Consider the following 10,772-nt stretch of genomic DNA (forward strand, 5'->3'; position numbering starts at 1 on the left):
TAGGCGACGGGATCGACGGAGGGGTCGATCGCCTCGATCCAGATCGGTTGGGGAGTGGGAGGAGCGAGTGGGGGGAAGTGGGTCAGGGGAGGTTAGGGTTTCGTGGAGTGGGGATAAGGAGGCCCGGCTGGGCCTGGTGGGCCGGCCAGTGCGGCGGCCAGCTGGGCCGTTAGGCCCGGCGTGTGGGGAGGGGGGGGGCTTGTGTTCTCTTTTTTTAAAAGCTTTTCTATTTTCCTTTTAGTACCATAATATTTTAGTTTTATAAAATGTAAAACCTACCTCTAAATTAGTATAATAATTTAGGCCACTTCCATCATAAGTTTAGGAGTTAAATAAATTAGTCTAGCATTTTTATAAGTGAAAAAGCATTTAAATAAAAGATTTAGCCACTTAATTACCTTAGGGCTTTAAAACACTTTGCAAAAGGTTGGTTCACCACCATAATTAATTATGGAATATTTTCCACATGAGGAACATTTTAGCTTTCATGTTTGAGAAGTTTTGTATTTTGACATTAACTTGGATTTGACTTTGAATTCGTTTGAATGCAAACAAGAACTAGCAATAGTAAGAGTGATGATGTGGCATCATTAGTAGGGGATTATTGTTTCTTGATTATCCGGGCGTTACAATAAACCAAATCATTACAAACACTACTTGCCTTGGTCCATCAAGTATTCTCTTAGCCCATTGAATAACCTTAGCAAGAAATTTTTTACACAGAGCGAAGTGCTATTATTTATACATCAAATACACCAAAGCTTAACCACCCTGTAGATTTTTTCTACATTAAAACCAATTAATTCTTCTATGAGGTAGTTATTTCACCACATGCAAATTTCTTCTGATTACCTCCATCCCCTTATAGCAGCACCCCTCATAAGCACTCCTACTTCCTATGAAGTTGAATCTTCATCAAATGTTGATGTCTCGTTTCTTCCTTGACGTCTTATACTATTTATGTTAATGGATATAGGGTGCTTTGCTTCCACTATGGTGATATTCTGCAATGTCATTTGTAAAAACACATCTACTTTGTAGTATCCAATGTATCATGCACTTGTGTCTTCTCGCCGTATAGTCTCAACTGCAGATAAGGCTTCAAAAACAACGGTCATGTGTAAGATCTGGGCTATTTACTTAAGTGACATTGATGGTAGCTATCTGCGGGTTTTCTTCAGTCAACAGCTTCGACTGGCGTACCCGCTGATAATTCTACCTTGGTTGTAGACAAGTAGGTTGCTACGTTCATCTAGTATCAGGAACTCCTCTTCACATATGAATTTTGGTGGAACAACAATTCTACTGAGACCCTGGCATTAAAAGCAGCGCGGCAAAGACCAACAAACAATTTTTTTTAGATAATAGAAATTTAGAATCATTGAGGGACATAATACCACTCTGCTATCAAATGGAGCATAATTGCATCAGAAAATATTTGAGCTAGCATGTCTTCTTTTCCCAATCAAATATATGCATTTCTTTTCTCAAAGCTAGTCTTGCTGTAAAAATAACTTTATACTTTTTCTTTGCAGTTTGAATATGGTTAGCTCTTCTGCTACTTTACAGATTATAGTGGTTCTATTCTATCTATGTAGCTATGGGATACTGTTGGACTGAAAAGGTCAAGAGTCTTGGTGTTGCATAACAGCAGAGTATGATTAATTGTCAGTCTTACCTACAAATCTAGCTTGTGTAGGATATAGGGCCTGTTCTGAACTCCTCCAGCTCCAGGCTTCAAAAACTTCACGGATGATTTTGACCCGAACGCTTGGGCTCCAAGAAGCTGGATTGTCGAAGCGATGCCAGTCCGTAGTGCAAAAATCTGAAGCGAGCTCGGCCCAGCTTCACGGATTGAAAAAGCTGGAGTTCACCTTATTTACGAGAGCATGTCACCGCCAAAGATACCGGTTCGCTTCTCCCTCTCGGTAAAATAGAACCTTTGTCTACTGTAGCGATCCCTCTCGTCTTGCTGACCCACTTCCCCTCGAATCGGTGTGTTCGCTAGCCTAATTGGGCTGCCTCCAGCCGGCCCAATATTATCCCGAATAGGCCACAGTTTCCCAGTTGGGCTGCAACGCTGGAGAAGGTGCCGATGTAGCAGAACGGATCTGGAATCGCTACATGGAGTAGAAGCTGCCAAAGAGAAGCTGGTTTTGTGAAGTTTTGTGAAGCTGGAGGAGATCAGAACACGCCCATAGTAATTCTGATACCCAGAGACCAAAATGTGATGCCTGAGTAATACTATGAAAAGGATGGTCTAAATAAAAGATTTCTCATAAGATTGCATGCGTAGCAGATTGCTGACAGGAAATAAATTGCACTAAAAGGATGAACATATCCGACTTTATGGGAAGAGAGTACAACAGTCATGAAAAGTAAAGTATATCTATAATACCTAAATAGTTTATCCCCACTAAACTAATTCTCTTAACATGCAGGCTATCCACATCATCAGCCCAGCCACGTCATCGTTCCACTGCTGGCTTACATGAGGGGCCCAACCAGAAGCACAAGCTACCACATCATCTAGAGACAAATCCTTAAAAAGCACTATATATATAGATAAATAGAATAATACTTCAATGCCACGCTCGGTTCCACTCACGTAAATCTGTTCGTTTCCCATCCCTCCTTTAGTAACCGATGAGTCACTCTCATTATAAAAGTCCACCAACAGCCTGCATTCAGTACGCAAAACCTCCTAGATCGAGAGTGGCCCGACGAGCGCAGCGACGCTACCATGCGCGACTGCTCAACCACCCCTGGCAAGCGAGGCACGCCATCCGGTGCGAGTTCGGGGAGCCGCTGCCACAATCTCGACGACATCGCCCTGATCCTGTCGACAGTACCTGCGTCCGGCGAGGTGCGACCCACTGCGCAAGATAAACTCGAGCGACCCTGATTGCTAATACGCGCCCGCCTTTCTGCTGACCAGTGTAGATGTTCAGGTGGAGGTCTCTCCCGTCGGCAGAGGTCTCTCCGGACAGGATTTGCTGAAAACCCAATGCGTGGAGTTTTCTGTGTTTCCTATCCTGGCTATGCAGCCCTTGTGGAGGAGTGCCTTGGAAAGGAGGTGCAATAGGCTGTTGTAACTCGAGTGCGGCGTCGCAGAGGCATCATGCAGCTCGGTATCCCCCTCGTGGAAATATACTTTGTGATTCACTTCTGTCAGGCTTTTCTGAGATATACGGCCCAATATACAGGTACGGGAATAGTGCAAATCGTATTACAGTTTGATGCGTGTGGTGAAGCAGTGAGTTGACTGCTCGAAATCAATATACTAGCAGGCAGCAAAAAGTATCAATTTTATAAGCATCCAGACGTCTCACCCATCGCAGTCTGTTACAGCCATGGCTGTCCTGGGCGACTTTCAAACATGCGTCTGTGTATTTCTTTTTTTAGCAAAAATCCTCTAATTAGTGGACAATTCACCATGCCAATGGTACCCTAAAACCGACGAGTAATAAAAACTCTAATTAGGATAAGAGCATCTTCAAAGGGGACGCTTAAACGCCTCCCAAGCGTTCGGACCGTACTGTTCGGACGCGGTTTGCCATCCAATGTAATCCCGCATCGGTCTGCAGACGCGTCCGGACATATGTATTCTCACAAACCGGAGACAAACAAAAAGAAGCTTTGCGGGAGTCCAAACATTCTTTTGGCCAATCAAAAGCCACCATGTGCCCTTTCTCTGTTCGGATGGCGCAAGGACGTTCCTAAATTTTTTTACTTTGATGGAAACTACTTTTAATCCATGCAATGTTTGGTGGAAACTACTTTTAGTCCACATAATATTTGGTGGAGACTATAGATTAGCGGTACTAAGCATACATGTAATTTGATAGAAGGTGTGCATGTTTTTTGACGAGGTAATATTTAAACAAACTTGATTTAGCGGAAGGTGTACATATGATTAGGCGGAAGGTAATATTTAAAGAAAGTTTATTTCGCGGAAGGTGTGCATGTAATTTGGCGGAAGGTAATGTTTAAATAAAGTTGATTTAGCGGAAGGTGTGCATGTGATTTGCCGGAAGGTGATATTTAAGGAAAGATTATTTGGTGAAAGGTGTGCATGTGTAATATTTAAAGATTACCTGCACCCAAACCCTACGTGTGCAATGTTTTTTTTGAGCATCAGTACAGACATAAGCGCTCATATACACGCGCATACACTCACCTCTATAAACGCACACCCTATCCCTATGAGCACATCCAAGAGACTGAGCCAGCATGTCACTGTAGGCGTCTCGTAGTCGACGGGAACGTCTCCTCCCACTGAAAGTGTATCGCCGGAATCCCTGAAATAAATCCAGGATAAATGCGAGCACCGAGATTTGAACCCTGATGGGTTAGAGATACCACTGTCCATCTAACCATCTCAAGCAGAGATTGGTTCGCCTGCGTGTGCAATGTTGATGTACAATTAGATGTTAGAACTTGATCGAAGTAATTACCACAATTGAAAGTATTGTTCATCAGGCATCGCATAGAACGCTCTTGTTCGTTTGTTTAGTTTCCCTTCTAAGTGTTTCTCTATTTTGACATCGCTAATTTCCCAAAGTACAACATTTAAGCAAAAAACTATTTTGTGAGCAAATTATTGTCTAAAGGACCTGTGATTAGGGTGCTAATAAACGTGGATCTTCAAGAAACCCTCCACAAAACTCTCCTTCATCAATAGTCTCAATAATGGCGACCTGCAAAAAGAAGTGATGGCCCATCAAATCACTAGTCAGCCCATAGACTGGCCAAATTGGATGAAGAGATGCTGCCTCGCCTATGTCAGATACCTATCCCTCCTATTAGGGGCCTACCATGGAATACGCTAATATACGGCCTTTCATGCCACGTTGGAAAAGGCTATACGGCTGACAGCACACATCCCGATATTGGTTCAGCGTGGTGGATTCCGAGCTACCTGCAGACCGGCCTCTGCAACGTTTTATCGGTTGTAACTCCCCCTATGCGTCCATCCATTTGAGGCAAGCTGTAGGAAAAATAGGCCACAAATTGATCTGATGTTCAATCTTGTAGATATAACATTTAGACAGAGCCCAGTGGAATATATTTCTTCAAAGCTACGTACTGTAGGATTCTCTTTCCTACGAGCCTTGGTAATGATATGAGAGGTCATTTTTCTTGATTTTCTTCAAAAGTGTATATCTGTTATCATCGTTGACCATGTAGTGTCATTTTTGTGCTTCTTAGGGGATGAGAAGATTAAAGTCTGAAATGCAATATTCAGTTATACGAAAAGACTCAATATATTCAGGCCTATATTCATGAGAAGTTTGTTCCTAGAGGACCAAAAAAGATTTACTATAAATACATATGAACTTTACATTGTCTAGCATTTGATTTTTTGTATGTTATGCGTTGTTGCAGAAGATATTGAAAGCGGCTCTGCGGATGTTCAAAGGAAGTACGAGCGAATATATGAAGATGACATAAATCATTCCACTGCTTTCTCGAGCAATGTAGATGTATTTGAAGTTTTGAATATATCATCAGCAACACAGGTTTATCTATTGTATGATATATACTCAATTTAAGTTTCAACCCTTTTATTTTATATTTCTTGCAAGTTTCCTCTCATCTCTGTTCACTAAGCCTTGCTGGGTCATTGATCTACCTGTCTTCCTCTGCTTAAGTATCTATCTTATGAATCCAGACATGATGTTATTTTAAGTAAATACATTTGAAGTCACACATCTAGATATGGCTCCTTTGTGACACAATTAGTATCACGTTACCCTACTATATTGTAGGAATAAACTTCCTTTTACAAATATGAAGTATACATAGATTAATATTAGTTTACATCTTAATGCCTGCATTACCATTCATTGTAGATCCTAAGTAAACATAGTATCTCAAGAAAAATTGTACATTTCCATTAATAACGTCCCCATTTCAGAATCATTGTTCTTAGTGTCCATGTAAGTCGTGTGAGATTGCTTATGTAATACCTAAATTGAATAACTTTGTTTGCATAGTAGTTATATCTAACTACTATGCAAACAAAGTTATTCAATTTAGGTATTATCCTACGAATACGTCTAAGAGCTCCTGCAGCAACGCGCGGGGTATCATCTAGTTATACCTAATATGTGCTGCCAAAGGTAACGCCTTCAAGATGAATTATCAAACTAACACTCAAGGTTGTATTATTGACGTGAAGTAGCAATACATGGGAGCAATGAACATGGCGATAGTGGTCGATGACTGCACAAAGGCGACCGCCGTTCAAATGAATAACACACCTGTTACAGAGACCCCACATCGCCATCTAGAGGAGAATCATTTGGAGGAAACATAGAGTGGAGGGCCGGAGGGGAGGGAGAGGGCCGGCCGTCGCCCGTCACCAGCCGCCCTCGTTGCCGCACACGGAGGCCTGCCTTCTCACCGGATCGGGTCAGAGTGGCCTCCCGAGAGAGAAGATGCACACGGTGTCCGCCCCCTCGATCTACCTCTCCCGGCGCGGTCCATCTCGACGAGATGTGGCCGTGATGGATCTGGCCGCCGCCCCGCTGACTTCCTCGACTCGATCTGGGGCCTCCCCGCTTTAAGAAAAGAAGGTGAGTGGAGGGCGGAGCCAGTGGGGAAGAGGGCGACTTTGGGTGGGGGAGAGGGAACATGGCGGCTGTGCACGGGCGTTCGAGGGGGCCTCATTTGCCTGATGAGATTTCTTTGTTACGATTTACACATTAATTTTCTTAAAATCGGTTATTTGTTTCCTAATTAATGTGATTGAGCTATTTTTTTGAAAATCAATTATTTGTTTTCTAATTAATGTGATTGAGCATTTAAGGTAATGTTAATTAATTTAGATTTGATCTTTAGAGATTGATTATGATTGATTACACATTACTAAATAATTTGCGCCAATATGGAAAACTCTGATATGTTCAGATTTCTTTCATTGTGTGAGAGGGTGACGCGAAAATAAACCGGTGAAGTGGGGGTGGGACGAAAAAAGCCTATGAAAAAACCCAGCGAAAGTGGGAGGTGGGACGAAAAAACCCCGGAGCGGAGACTACCAACTGCTCCATTAGGAGGAGTGATATGTCACTAGCTCTAGTTCATAAATATAATGTAGGCATGTATTCCGTAAATAGTCATACATGCTTATGGAAAGAACTTGCATGACATCTTTTGTCCTATCCTCCCGCGTCAGTGGGGTCCATATTGGAAACTAAGGGATATTAAGGCCTCCTTTTAATAGAGAACCGGAACAAAGCATTAACACAAGGTGAATACATGAGCTCCTCAAACTACGGTCATCACCGGGAGTGGTCCCTACTATTATTACTCCGGGGTTGCTGGATCATAACACGTAGTAGGTGACTATAACTTGCAAGATTGGATCTAGCACATGGATATAATGGTGATAACATAAATGGTTCAGATCTGAAATCATGACACCCGTGCCCAAAGTGACAAACATTAAGCATAGCAAAGTCATAGCAACATCAATCTTAGAACATAGTGGATACTAGGGATCAGGCCCTAACAAAACTAACTAGATTACATGATGAATATCATCCAACTCCTCACCGACCAATGAGCCTACGAAGGAATTACTCACTCCCAGTGGGGAGCATCATGGAATTGGCGATGGAGAAGGGTCCGTGATGACGAAGAATGAAGATCCCCCTCTCCAGAGCCCCAAATGGACTCCAGATCTGGCCTCCCGATGAAGAACAGGAGGTGACAGCGACTCCATCTCGTGGATCACGATAATTCTTTCTCCCTGATTTTTTCTGGAAAAATAGGATTTTATAGCATAGGTTTCAGGGTCTGCGGGGCCACCAGGTGGGGACAACCCACATGGGCACGCCAGGAGGGGCGCGCGCCCTGGTGGGTTGTGCCCACCCAGGTGCCCCCTCCGGTGGATCTTGGCTTCAGAAATTCTCTTTATTAATATAAAAAATCCTCGCAAAGTTTCATTCCATTCCGAGAACTTTTATTTCTGCACAAAAATAACACCATGGTAGTTCTACTGAAAACAACGTCAGTCTGGGGTTAGTTTCATTCAAATCATGCAAATTAGATTCCAAAACAAGAGGAAAAGCATTAGGAAAAGTAGATACGTTGGAGATGTATCAACTCCCCCAAGGTTAAACATTTACTTGTCCTCAAGCAATTCAGTTGATAAACTTAAAGTGAAAAAGAAAAACTTTTATGAACTCTTTTGCTCTTGTTTGCATAAATAAGCTTAAAGAGCACCAAGGTTTTCAACCAACATTATAACTAACCATGCCGACAATAACTCTTAAAGCTTATATTAACTCATATCAATGAAATAATCACCTAGCGAGCAATAATAAGGTATCTCAAACAACAACATGTTGTCAAAACAACCATGATATAATATGACAATAGTGGTATCTCTCTAGCCCTTTCTGAGACCGCAAGACATATATGTAGAGCACCCCCAAAGTTCAAGCAACGACTAAACATTGTAATTCATGGTAGAAAAGATCCAGTCATGATGCACCCAACATTAGCTACACACAATGCATCAGCATGACAACAGTGCTCTCAGGTTCTGATGCTTATTTTAGAAGGTGATGACAAAACATAAAAGTAAATAGATAGCCCCTTCAAAGAGGGAAGCAGTGATTTGCAAAGGTGCCAGAGATTAAGTTTTAAAACAGAGGTAAATGATATTTTGAGACATGCACCCTTCTTGTTTACTTCACGACCATCAGTTATCAATATCTTTCATGCTAAGCACGCTAGTGGCGGTTCCCAAGTGATAAAAGTAAAGCTTTTGACTCCATTGGGAGTTTTTGTTTGATTATTTGTAAGCTTTTCTGTTTGCAGTTTGGGACTAAGCATCCCTATTACCGCCCTTTTCTCGTGCGATGGCGAGTGAATAAACACTCGACCTGAGAATAACCCGCTTAGCATGGAAGACACCGACCACCTCCTGTCGTTCCATGAACGATCCAGGCACACAAAAAGGATATTTATTAGAAGTGTTTAGAGGTGGCACATGCAAATTTACTTAGGATGGCAGGGTAATACCGCATATAGGTAGGTATGGTGGACTCATCTGAAATAACTTGGGTTCAAGGATTTTGGGTGTACAAGCAGAATTCTCACTTAGTACAGGTGAAGGCTAGCAATTAGATTGAGAAGCGGCCAGCTAGAGAGCAACAACGGTCATGAACATGCATTATGCATAAGTAACATTGGACACTAGCATGAGTAGGATATGAACACCATGAACATAAATATCATAGAGGCTATGTTGGTTTTGATTCAACTACATGCATGAACATGTGCTAGTCAAGCCACTCGAACATTCAAAGGAGGATACCATATCATCATACTACATCACAATCATTTTAACACAATGTTGATATCCAAGATAAATCATTATCCACTCCCAACTACTTATGCATGGCATGAGAAACTATAATCTCTAATTGTCATTGCAAACATGTTTAATCATAAAGGGTTGAATCATGGATACTAGGTTAAATATATTTACACAAACAGAACAAGTCGAGTTCATACTCGTTTCTCTCTGCCATGACCATTTCATTGAATATCGTCATTATTTACTTTCACTTGCACGACCGAATGTTGTGAAAATAATAATAGTGCAATAGTGCCATGGACTAAGCTGGAATCTGCAAACATTTTATTCAACAGGAGAAGACAAGGTAAAATGGGCTCTTTGTTAGATCAACAATTATGCAAATGAAGAGCCACTCAACATTTTTATCGTGGTCTTCTCCTCGGTATGACTCGAATAAAAAGAAAAGAAGTTTAGAGAAACACACGGAAATATTTTTTGGAGTTTTCGGTTTTCTTGAACAAGCAAATAAAAGGGAAAAGCAAAAATGAGAAAAACTATTTACACGGGAAAGCTCCCAATAAGAAAAAGAAGAACAAGGAAATCTTTTTGGGTTTTCTTTTTAGTGCAATAGCTAACCATGCATAGAAAGTAAACTAACTACAACTATTTTTTTTTGGTTTTTCTAAGGTTTTGCAAACACACAAGAAGAAAGAAAGAACATAAAATTAAGCATGGATGATACAATGAAAAAGTGAAGACACCGACAACTGGAATAAGTGGACATGAATATAAAGTCGGTGGAAACACGTACTCCCCCAAGCTTAGGCTTTTGGCCTAACTTGGTAGTTGATCAAAAGCCTGGATAGTAGTCGGGGTGCTGAGGAGCGGGCATCCACGCATCCCATTGCTGAGGCTCCTCCTCTGCTGCAACCTGGTCATTCTGGTAGGTGATGATATCCACAGGCATAATCCTATATACGCCCCTAGCAACAGGATCAAACAGAGCAGGAGCAGGCAATGGAATAATATCACGAGTTCTCACACTAAAAACCAGGTTATATGGAATAGGGATGTTAGGAGAATTGATATCACTAAATTGGTGGTGATCCATGGCAGCACGATCTAAGTAGACCTTGGTCAGAGGGTAATCATGAAGGCGTATCTCAACATTAAAGTGAGTCGCCAAACGAGTAGCGTAAATACCAACATGTATTTTGCCCTTGGACTTATTATGTTGGGGAACACAATATTTCAAAAAAAAAATTACCTACGATCACGCAAGATCTATCTAGGAGATGAATAGCAATGAGATAGGAGAGTGTGTCCACGTACCCTCGTAGACCGAAAGCGGAAGCGTTGAGTAACGCGGTTGATATAGTCAAACGTCTTCGTGATCCAACCGATCCAAGCACCGAACGTACAACACCTCCGTGTTCAGCACACGTTCAGCATGATG

The sequence above is a fragment of the Triticum dicoccoides genome, chromosome 2A (assembly GCF_002162155.2).
Source record: "Triticum dicoccoides isolate Atlit2015 ecotype Zavitan chromosome 2A, WEW_v2.0, whole genome shotgun sequence".
Lineage (NCBI taxonomy): Eukaryota > Viridiplantae > Streptophyta > Magnoliopsida > Poales > Poaceae > Triticum > Triticum dicoccoides.